The sequence below is a fragment of the Mauremys reevesii genome, linkage group 3, assembly GCF_016161935.1.
Source record: "Mauremys reevesii isolate NIE-2019 linkage group 3, ASM1616193v1, whole genome shotgun sequence".
NCBI lineage: Eukaryota > Metazoa > Chordata > Testudines > Geoemydidae > Mauremys > Mauremys reevesii.
In genome coordinates, this window is record NC_052625.1 from 60082616 (window position 1) to 60094832 (window position 12217).

Here is a 12217-nt window from a genome sequence, read left to right on the forward strand (position 1 = left end):
TGGCAGTCTCAGATGATGACCCAGCATGTTGTTCATTTTAAGAACACTTTCACTGCAGATTTGACAAAACATGAAGAAAGTACCAACATGAGATTCCTAAAGATAGCTATAGCACTCGACCCAAGGTTTAAGAATCAGAAGTGCCTTCCAAAATCTGAGAGGAATGAGGTGTGGAGCATGCTTTCAGAAATCTTAAAAGAGCAACACTTTGATGCGGAAACTGCAGAATCTGAACCATCAAAAAAGAAAATCAAGCTTCTACTGATGGCATCTGACTCAGAGGCTGAAAATGAACATATGTTGGTCTGCACTGCTTTCAATCGTTATTAAGCAGAACCCATCATCAGCATGGATGCATGTCCTCTGGAATGGTGGTTGAAGCATGAGGGACATATGTATCTATAGCATATCTGGCATGTAAGTATCTTGCAACGCCGACTACAGCAGTGCCATGCGGATTCCTGTTCTCACTTCCAGGTGACATTGTAAACAAGAAGTGGGCAACATTATCTCCTGCTTGTGGAAACAAACTTGTTTGTCTAAGCGATTGACTGAACAAGAAGTAGGACTGAGTGGACTTGTAGGCTCTAGAGTTCAACATTTTTATTTTTGAATGCAGTTATTTTTTACGCATAATTTTACATTTGTAAGTTCAACTTTCATGACAGAGATTGCACTACAGTACTTGTATTAGGTTAATTGAAAAATATTTTATTTTTACAGTGCAAATATTTATAATATAAAGTGAGCACTGTGCACTTGTATTCTGTGTTGAAACTGAAATCAATATATTTGAAAATGTGGAAAACATCAAAAATTTTGAAATAAATGGTATTCTAGTATTAATCATAATTAATTGTTTTAGTTGTGTAATTAATTGTGATTACTTTTTAATCACTTGACAGCCCTAGCTGATTTATCAAAAATCACAATTTTTTGTGGCGATGGCTCAATTTTGATGCTATTCCAATGGAAACCAGACAGAGGTCCGATGCAAAGCAGGTTTCCTCTCAGCTCACCCACCTGGCTTCTCAGCAGCCCTCCTGTTGAGCTGCCTCGGTGTTGGATGTCTCTGAGACAGCTAGCCATGTACACTGCCCTGGAGCCAATGCTCCGATCCCTTTCATGGAAAATTTAGAAATAATTGGTTTTCATTCTGAATTGTAACAAAACAAAACTTTGAGCTATTGAAATCCTCCACTAAATTGAATGACCTCTCTGCAGTGCCCTGTTATGCACACGCACACGCGCACACACACACTCTTTTACCAAAAATATCCCCCTCGAATAAGATCCCCATGCATCACAATGAGGAACATCATAAATGAGGGCCGCTTCCAGTGTGCATTTCTGGAGGTCACTTATACAGCGCTTGAAGGTGTGTGACTAAAATGCTGTGCTGGTGTTTGAGCTGAACCAAACGGTATCTTGTGCTGTGTGAGTCAGTATTGTGGCTGTGTTTCAAGTGTTGTCCACTTTCATCATCCATAGGTGAAGTGCCCTAGGTTTCTATTTGTATTTTAAATGTGACCAGGCACCTAACTGGAAAGAGTTAACTGTGCCAGCCCATTAATAAATGGATTCATTCTTTTAAGGTGAATGGAACGTGCTAAAGTAGATGGAGAGAACGTGATGTCTCAATAGACTGGGAGACACAGAAGGCTGAAACCATTTGTCTGCATTAAAACTGTGCGGCTTCCCTGCCAGAGACTCTCAGTGTTACACATTCCTATATTCCAGTAGAAAAGCTACTATCAGATCACAGCTTCCCCAGCCGAAAGCCTGCGGCACCGAGGACGTTGTGGTGTGTACAATAATGTATGTTCCACCAAGCTGATAGCCTGGTGCTTTAGGACTGTCTAGCTGTATCTGAATTACATCTGACCCATCCCTGCAACTAACCGCATGATTATGAGCTTTTTGAATGTATTGCACTGGTTTTGGTGGTAGAAATGGGGTGAGTTTAGGGCATATAAAAGCCAGTGATCATAGCTAGGGACAGCATACACAGAGCTCTGTCAAGTATTAGGCTGGCGGGGGAGACCAGAATCTTATTTTGTAAGTTACTTGTGCTTAAGAATTTGTTGTGTTCTTATGGATTCAAACCAGGCTTCCCAGATCTGAACACCCCTGAACTTGGCAGCTGACCCCATCTTTGTGCTGGATTGAACCGAACGCCTGTTCTAAACACCCAGACTTTGCTGAAGTTCGTACTTGGTTCTGGCTCTGAACTAAATGACTCGGTTCTATTGCTAGTAAACCCATTTTAGGTCCTTGTAGCAAGGTGACAACTCACCCCTGCTGGTCGTCCTGGGAATGAGCTTTCCAGCCTCCGGACCACCCTCTGTTGGCTGGTGTCTCACCTTTCGCTGGCCCCCGTGTCCCTCCCGGACCACGGTGCCCCCTTCTCTTGCGAGCTGCCTCCTGGCAGTACCCCCATGGTTTCTTGGTCTCCCCACCCAGGGGAACCCCCACCCACTACCCCCACCTCGCCTCTGTATAAGGCTACTGCCAGTCACCATCTAGCCCCCGTTCACTGGGGCAGACTGCAATGTACAAGCCACTCATCACAGGCAAGGGGGGCTTGGACCTGCTGCCTCTGCCTACCCTTGGGCTGCCGCCTGCAACCTCAGAACCTATTTGGCCTTGCACAAGGCCAGCAGCCTGGGGAGTTGCCAGGCAGGAGCTCCCTAGCTCCTCTCGCCTTTCCCCAGCCCTGCTCCACCTCAGGCACCCTGGTACGCTCCCCAGCAGCCAGGCCTGTTTCTCTCCACAGCTAGAGGAGACTCTGCGAGCCAGAGGCTCAAAGAGCCCTTTTACAAGGGCTAGCTGAGGTCTGTTTGGGGTGTGGCCCCCAGCTGTGCCTGCTTCCCCAATCAGCCTGGGAGCTGCTTGCCCCAGCCACCGCCCTCTCCTGGGCTGTTTTAAGCCTTGACCAACCCGCTACAGTCCTGATAATAACTGTCACAGAAACTGTCCTATGTTTCAGACCACCCCATGAACTAACTTTATTATTCTGCGTGCACTTCACTATACTCTGCCCAGATTGATCACTGCATCCCTAGATGCTTCCAGTCCTGATGCCCGCACTCAGGCAGAATCCCAAATGTCTTCAGCTGTGGCCGTAGTAACTAAAGTATTTCACTGAGGAACAGTTGCAGGAAGATGGGAACAAGAGAACAAAATTCAAATGAAGCAAATGGCATGAATGAGTCCCATGACAGTGTGGGCAGCTATAAAGTTTTATGGTCACGAGTATACTATGGCTACATTTTTCATGAGCAAGTCGTGCAGGTGACAATATAAACTTTGCGGTCCTCCCCATGCACCACCAGGCAGTTTAACATTACTGATTTCTCTTCTTTTCATAGGTTTTTGTGAGGTTTCCAGACCCTTCCTGGTTTTTTTTCCATTTCTATTTGACACATTTCAGTTACTATGGAAACATCAGTCACATTGGTAAGGGCAGAGCATAGCAGTGACAGCCACAAGTGCATGAACATATTTTTTCCATGATTTGCGGATTATACAGAGATTGGAGAAATACTGAAGTTCATGCAATTAACGCTGTTAGTTATTTTGTATTATACTAGCTCGTAGAAGACCCAACCGAAATCAGAGTTCCATTGTGCTGCACATAAACATAGTAAGAGACGGCCCCTGTCCCAATGAGCTTATAGTCTAAATAAGCTAGGCCGACAATGGGTGGGAGAAAGGAACTATTATCTCCATTTTACATCTGGGCAACTGAGCCACATAAATATGCTTACTTACATGCTTAACGTTAAGTACATGAGATGTCCCCTTGAAGTCCGTGAAACTACTGACAGGCTTAAAGTAAAGCATGTGTTTAGGTATTTGCAGGATTGGAGCCTAAGTGACTTGCCATGATCACATGCAAATTCAGTGGCAGTGCCAGGAGCTAACCAAAATTTGTGTCAAGTTCTTGTTCTTAATCACAAGACCTCCTCTCCCACATGAAAAAGTGGTCATGTTCTTTGCATGGTGGCATAGTCATAGAGTTTAGGGCCAGAAGGTCATAAAGTCTGACCTCCTGTATATCACAGGCCACCAGCACCTGTGCACTAAGCCCAACAACCAAGATTAGATAGATTATTAGGGTTGGAAGGGACCTCAAGAGGTCATCTAGTCCAACCCCCTGCTCAAAGCAGGACCACTCCCCAAATGGCCCCCTCAAGGATTGAATTCACAACCCTGGGTTTAGCAGGCCAATCCTCAAACCACTAAGCTATCCCTCACCTCCCCCATCAAAGTATTACAGCCCACAGGAGACTCAACCATTGTGTGCCATAGGAAGAGAATAGGAATGACCGAGGTGCCTGAGGCCTCTGCAGTGGTAGGAAAATGTCCATATATCTATACAGATCCATAGAGCTGGAGGGGGGGGGTGTATATAATATGCACATGTACACACATTATTCTGTAGTAAATAAACCTTAGGACTAAACTTATACAAATAAAGGGCTTCATTTTCCTAAATGTTGGGTATTTTGTTGGAAATCTAGTTAATTAGAATAATAGATTTTAAAGCCAGAAGAGACCATCATAATCATTTAGTCTGATCTCATGTATAACATAGACTAAAGAACCTCACCCCGTAATTTTGGCATCAAATACATAACTTCCATTTGAGTTATAGCATCTCTTTTAGAAAAAAAACATCCAGTCTTGACTGCAAGTGATGGAGAATCCTCCACACATCTAGGCAATTTGTTCCAATGGCTAATTACCTTCTTTGTTAAAAAATTGCACTTTGGTGCTAGACTGAACTTGTCTGGCTTCAGCTTTCAACTTTTGAATCTTTTTATGCCTTTGTCTGCTAGATTAAAGAGCACTATCAGAAAACTTTTCCTATGTTGGTACTTATAGACTGGTACTTATATGGTATGCTGAAGTCACCTCTTAACCTTTTCTTTGACAAACTGAATTAGGTTGAGCTTCTTTAATCTCTCAGTGTAAAGCAGGTTTTCCAGAACCTTGTGTCATTCTTGTAGCTTTTCTCTAAACTCTTTTAACATCTTGTTTGAAGTGCGGACACCAGAACTAGACAAAGTATTCTGGTTATGGTCCCACTAATGCTGTATAAGGAGGTAACACCAACTCTTACTCCTACTTGGTATTCCCTTGCTTATATGTCCAAAAATTGCATTTACTCTCTTGGTTACCACATCACACTGGGAACTCAGTTATCTACCATGAACCCTAAGGCCTTTAGAGAGTCTCTGCTTCCTAGGACACAGAATTATTAGTATACATAGGGGCTAGATTGTGCCTTTAAGACATAAGGCTATGGTAGGCGGGGATGGGAAATTGCACACACCCCAGTGGGAGCTCTCTGAGACATTGTGCCTAACTCAGACACCATTTCTGTGAAGACTCTAGAGGAGCACAAGCCAGAGTGGTATCTGCTGCATGCTTTGAGGAAGTACAGACCACACTTCCCCCAACACACACATACCAGGTGGGGCCAGCTGTGCTGTCCGGTGCAGAGGGAGGGCATAGCCATGACCACATCCTTAGTGGCACCGTCCTCCCCAAACACCAGTGCAAACCTCCAGAAGTCCTTGTGCTCTTTGAACACAATAGTTAGGACTGAATCTGGTGCCTGCACAGGTATCTGGGGCTCCTGTCAGCCCCCTTCCCACCTTTGTGCACCCACACAAGCTGCAGACATCTGGCACACAGTCATTATATAATGAATAACTCGTCTGCCAGATTTTATCCCTTTTTTTCTTTTCCGAAAGCATTCTGGAGCGGCTCATGTAATTCTCAGATTTATTCATTATTTGAAGTAATTTGCAATAGGCTTTATCTCCCCATAGATGAACCATTCTAGAGTGGTGTAAAGCAGCCGATGATCTGGCCCATTGTGTCTGAAGCAAGGAAATGCTTCTATGAGCACTAGGGGAATCCAGCAAGTGGCAGCATCCTCTACACCACGGGTTCTCAAACTGGGGGTCATAACCTTTCAGGCGGTTGCAAGGTTATGAGCTGGGGGGTCGTGAGATGTCAGCCTCCACCCCCAAACCCCGCTTTGCCTCCAGCATTTATAATAGTGTTAAATATAAAAAAGTGTTTTTAATTTATTAAAGGGGGGTTCACACTCATCAGTTTGCTGTGTGGAAGGGGTCATCAGTACAAAAGTTTGAGAACCACTGCTCTACACCTTTAGACAGGGTCCCACCCGTTCTGCATCATATGGTGTTCCTCACACCACTTCCAGTGCCAGATTCCCTCAGGCCTTGCATTGTGGGGTGGAATTTTCTAAAGGGTTCAGCATTGGCCTAACGATGCTTCCTTGAAGTCACTGGGAGCAGAGTATGACATTCCAAAGTTCAATCCAGACCAGTGAGGAACTGTGTCACTCCTGCCCTGCAACCTGGGGTGCCTCACCTTGCTTTGCTGCTGTAGTTCCCACTCTAGGCTCCTTGCAAACGGCATGCAGGTCCCACCCTAAGCATCTGTGAATAGCCACAGGTTTGGTCCAGCAACTCTGACCCCAGCAGCCTGTCATCAAACACCGGTCACATTCTGGCTTCCCGCAGCCTTGGTTACTACCTGCACACTTCCCCAATACACTCCCAAACCCAGATTTTCCCCCCAAAAAGCATGTTCTGCACTATCCAGACCCCTCCTGGACAGTACAGACCTATTAGGTCTGTTGCTTCTCTAAGGGGATCAATATACAGCAGTAAGCTACCTTAAATGTAGTTACTCAAATGGTTCACAATACTGGATTAGTTTAAATTAAAGAATAAAACAAGTTTATCTGACTACAAAGAGAGAGATTTTAGGTGCGTACAGGTATAAGGCTTTAAAGTCAGAAATGGTTACAAGACAAATAAAAAGAAAACACTTTCTAAACGTTAAAAAAAACTAGACTTGGTTCAAGGTGAAATTCTTACCACAAATTCCCAGTAACATTGCTGACCAAATTTCAGATCAGGATCTGCTCCCAAAGTCCATAGGCTGTTTTACTTGTCATCTTAGGTGGAAAACAAAGAGATGCACAGGGAGACATAACTTGCTGTTTTTTCCCCTCACTTGTATAGTTGTCACCATTTGAAATGCATTTTCCTGAGGGTTGCCCCTAGTTAAAATTCATTCAAACAGTAGAGAAGGCAACATGGTGTTTGGTGGTGAGTTTGTTTCTTCTCTCCTCTGTTTCCTGAAATGCAGATTTTCCTTGTCTCCTGTCTTCCCCTCTCGCTGTCTGAGGACCCTGTTTACAACTTATATTTAAACTGAGGTAAACACACGTTCCTTTGTTTAGGACAGACCTGTTTTAACAACTTTTCCCTAGGCAGGGCTGTGTGGTTTTGAACATGTGCTAATAACATCACATAGGGGGGTGCCATAACTAAATGGTGCTACATACATTTCATCATATTCTTGACCAGCTATTTATTAGTTTTCAAATGATACCTCACATGGCATATTTTGTCCAAAGATTATGCCCATGGTGCATAGGGTGTGAATACAGGGGTGCTTTTGATCACACTGAGCTGAGCCAATACCAAGCTGTATTGAAAATCACATCCCCGCATCACAAAGACAGAGGTTACACCTGCCCATGTGCAGAGCTGAAAGAGGGTGAAGGGATGGTTCCTTGCATCCTCCCCATTCCCCCTAGCCCTGTCACTGCATAGAGCTAGGCCCAATCTTGCCCTTAGACTCCTTAACCCTTGGGTCCCACAGTACTAGCAAGTAGCAGGCTGGAACTTGCTCTCCCTCCATCTCTCTTTTTACATGTATACAATAGCCACAGCTATGAATAGGCAGTTACCTTGTCATGAACTGGTGCCACTGTATGCAAAGGTGATTGGAATTTCTATGCAAAATTCAATGAATATAGAATTAACAAGTGCCTTGGAGACGGTCCTAAAATGAGATGCCAAATCTCAAGAGTTGTCTTTAAAAGGGAATTCTGAATACAAAACACTAAGGTTTATATGCCTTGTGCTCACATTAATTCATACTGAGACGTGTCATAAGAGTACTAAAGAGGTTATTTTTCATCCTGTGCTGAGACAGGAGCTTTGTCAGATTTACAGACTTGCAGTTGAGGCTGCCCCTTTGGCTGGCTGATAGATATCTATTACATGTAAATCAGTGGAGGGAGATATCACCAGGATCCCATCAACATTCTATGAAATGGTTGCTGCTGGATATGAGTGGAGCTGGGGGTTATAGGATATTTAGGGTCTGCACCTTTTGGATAAGCAAACAGGCTTGAGTAAAATAAGAACCAGGCCAAATTTTGCCCAAAGCCTAAACTGACACCTCCAATATATATAGATTTTCGGATTCCACTTCCAGTAAGATTAGATTGATTGAATCTATCTAATGTTAATGGAAGTGGAATCCCAAAATCTATATATAGTGTGGGAGGGTCAACTAGGTTTTAAAGTTTGGGGTAGGGGCGCCAGAATGCGCAACCAGGGGGCCATGCCTCCCCTTTTTACTGTCCATAAGGGCAAGCGAGCAGTGGGGCTGAGAGGAGCGGGTGGGGGGGGGCAGGGTCTTGAGGGGAAGGGGCAGCGTAGGGGGCAGGGCCATGGTTTGGGCACCTGTGGCCCTCCCACTTTTAGGGGCCTTCTGCTGCTCCTGATTTGGGGTGGTTATTAGTTTACCCAAGCCCATTTGCTACCAGAAGTGGAATCACCATATCTCATGAAGAAGGGAGTTCTCATTGTTATACCCATTCCGTCTGAAACCAGGAAGTACCAAGGGCATCACGAGAGAGCCTAGATCTTGGGAGATCTTCAATAAGCTTTGGTTACTGTTCATACTTTTGAATTTTCATCCAAACGTTGGGCTGGAAGTCTCCATTCCTCCCGCGGGAAAAATCTAAGGCATGGGGGAAGAAACTGCACTGGGAACCCCACAACGTTCTGTCCTTGAGGAGCCTTATCCATACCTTAACTGACTAACTTTCTAGCCTTATACAGAACCTGAATAAAAAAGCTTGCATGTACCATGGATTCCTAGTGCTCAGCAGAGAGCAAACGCACATGTCCTGAAACCCTACAAGCTTGTTGCTGGGCCTTGCTGTTGCAAGAGCAGTCTAAGCTCCATTAGCCAGCACAGGACTGAATGAATGCTAATGCACTGGGCTCCAGCTTAGCAGCTCATCACTAAGAGCCCAATCTGCCACTATCATTATGAGTGCTCACTGTTCTCTCACAAGCAGCTCCACTGAAGTCTATGAGGCTATTCCTACGGGTAAGGTACTATTCGGTAAAAATTACATAAATGGGCCCTAGGGTAGAGCATCACAAGGAAGTCTATGGTACCAAAATACCAGTGCTGGTGATATATCATAATGGCTGGGACTTTCTACTGAAAATAATTAATACAGTCATACTTCCAAATAGCATACTACAGTCAGAATGACAGCTGCCATGATATGCCACTCCTGCTAAAGATGCTATTGATCCTTCTGCTGGTAAAAGCATTTGCGCTCTCTCTCTCTCTCTCTCTCAAACACATAGACACACAGCAGATGAGCTGTCAAATCTTCCACAGATGGTTTCTCCATTGGGGTTTGCATTGCCATTTAGAAGCTCCTGTTTCACAGCCTCCTCTCTGTGTATCAATGCCTGTTTTCCATAATTAAGTTCTGTTCCTGCCCCTGTTTTTGCAAACCTGTTTCACTCTGATGCTCTCAGTCGACTGTCTCCCAAAATTGCTATGATATTTAGCAGCATCCAAAAAAGAAAGGAAAAAAGGCAGTTAGGTAATTGGGATACTTAAAGGAAACATTGCTCCTAAGTGCGCGTTTATATTTTCAAATATATGTTTGGGGATTGGAGATGTGGGGGAAGAGAGAAGCTGGGGAAGGGCTTATTATTAATTAACTGTATTGATCTTCCCCAAAATTGTTTTTTAAGCTGCTTTTTGTTTGTTGTTTCAGCTGGTAGGGCAATGTACAAAATTAAGGCCTCACAGCACAATTATAATTAAGGTTCAAAAAGCCTATTTTCTGTAGAAAACTAGCAATTGATGATAATATAAAGGATATTTATAGAGCTTTGCTAACTATGCCATAGATTTGCATCAATAACATAGTTGCTAAGTCTTAACAAACCTCTTTTAACTATTAGTTCCTTATTTAATATATAAGGCAAAACGACACTGAGTCCTTTTTAAAAAAACCATCAGTCATGTTTGTTTGTAAAGCTCAGCAATTACTGATGCTTCAATCCTTCCCCCCCATAAAATAATATTATATAAATGCTAGTATCCTAACATCGCTGATCAACCCCGCCATTAAAGAAAAAAATCCCAATGCCCCCTCCCCCTCACACCTCCCTCAAATTCCCTACTGTGTACAGCTCAGCACATGGGATACTTTTACATTTGTATAGCTCCTTTCTTTCTCTACTGGTATACATGCTGTATTAGGCAGTATACCAGAAATTTTTTTCCCACTAGTGAAATGCAGCCACCTCTGGGCAGAGTACAACAGCTGTTTTCGGTGCACATGAACACTGTATTACAATTTAGGGCAGAAGAATCTGTACCCAGTTGAAACTGCAGAAACAATTTAAGGAGAAACTCAGGTATTCAGATACCTTGGCGATGAGAGTGGAATAAAATCTGCATAGATACAGGATAGTCAGAATGTACTTAACCCAGTTAATAATTTGGCAATGCCTCCCAATGCTCTAGCACCCAAGTGGTCAGGATTTGAGTCCTGTTATACAAACAGTGAAAGCAGTCCTACAATAACAAATGACTCTGGGCCCTAATTCTCATTGACTGTAATGGGAGCAGGAGCTGTTTCTCTGAGCGAGAATTGGAAAACATTCATCGATGTGATAGACTTTGGTTTCCTATGCCAGAGGATTATTAACCAACCTGGATCTCTTCTTTGCATTATGATATAGTAGGTGGACAATGGTCTTTTCAGCTGTTGGATGAAGTAGATATAAATGCATAGCTAGCTGTATTTGTTGAAAAGTGTTCCTGGTGTCAGATGGTTCCTCAGGGGCGAATGGCATTCCAGTGCTAATAAACACTGCAGCGCTCTGTAGGGTGCTGTGTGAAATCACAGCGTATGAAGTGGTAACATCTCTCCAAGCCATTTTTAGACCCAAATGATTTATTTATCACCTACAAATATGCAGGGTCAGAATTACTCTAGGTAAATGTTTGAGTGGACTCTTCCCTCCTTGGTTAAGCTTGTTTACTTCTTCCTTCAGAGCAGACAATGTAACAAAGGGCTTGATGTTACTCAGTATAAAAGATGATGAGCTGCAGGGGTGGAGATAAATACTTCAATCACTTACCAAAAGCAAACCTCTGAGATGTCTTCTCATTAAATCAGATGAAGCCACCTTGGAAACGTGGGCCTGTAAAAGGAACCAATATAGCATGAGTATGTCTTCTTTCTTATTTTATACGGTTTCCTTATCAAAGGATGCTACTAAAGAGTACTGAAAGCATGAGGCATCTTTGTGATCAGGAAGGGGCGCTACATGCCCCTACGGTCACAAATAGTGGTGTGAGGTTATGTAATAGAGGTGATGAAGGTCAAATGGAGGTGAACTCCTCCCGTCAGTGATTTAGGGCTGGCTTGTGCTTTAAGGCATAGCCCTGAGCAGGGGACAGGTGTGTAAACTTCACCTCCCTGGGAGTTAACCCTGGGTGACTTCACAGTTCGTGGACACCTCTCGGAGAAACAGTTCCCTCCCGTCTTCCCCCTTGCTTCTCGGCCTGGGGTAGAGGGAGGACTGCCCATTCCTTATCCCTCCCTAGCTATGGGGTGAGGAGGAATGAAGGGAGTAGGCAGGCATATGGCATGTGCATCCAGACCCAAGGGTTAGATAGTCCATGCAGGGATCTGGGGGTGTTTTTACTCCCCTGCAGAGGCATGTGGTTCCAGGCACGATCTAGCCCTCTGAATCAATCTCCTGTAAGTGTGTTTTGTTTGTTCTTTGAATTAATGCTTCTAGCAGATCAAGATGGCAAGATATGTTTGCACATGAGATTTGCGAAACAGATGGAAGCAATGAGGCAGGGAGAGACAAGAAAGATGTTAGGGACAACAGAAGATGAAGGGGAGAAGGCACTGACATCAACAGACCAAAGGGATAGAAAGGAAGATGATTCTAGACTATGAATGTGAAAAGAGGGCAGGGGACAGGAGAAGAGAGAAAGAGATTAGGTCTACACAGAAAGTCGGAATGAG

At 43.9% G+C, this 12217-nt stretch overlaps 1 protein-coding gene across 16 annotated transcripts in view; it reads left to right on the top strand.

The window, feature by feature from the left end:
* LRFN2 (leucine rich repeat and fibronectin type III domain containing 2) overlaps positions 1–12217 on the top strand; it is a 289298-nt gene that overhangs the window by 219344 nt on the left and 57737 nt on the right. For 6 of the 16 annotated variants that reach the window (XM_039532845.1, XM_039532852.1, XM_039532856.1 and 3 more), the window contains one exon: positions 1596–1804. The exons of 8 other annotated variants lie outside the window; for them this stretch is intronic. The gene's annotated coding sequence lies outside the window, so the exon portion shown is untranslated. Of the gene's footprint in view, positions 1–1595; positions 1819–11283; positions 11405–12217 lie in introns of those variants that run through there. 2 more of the 16 variants (XM_039532847.1, XM_039532861.1) reach the window with 2 other exon arrangements.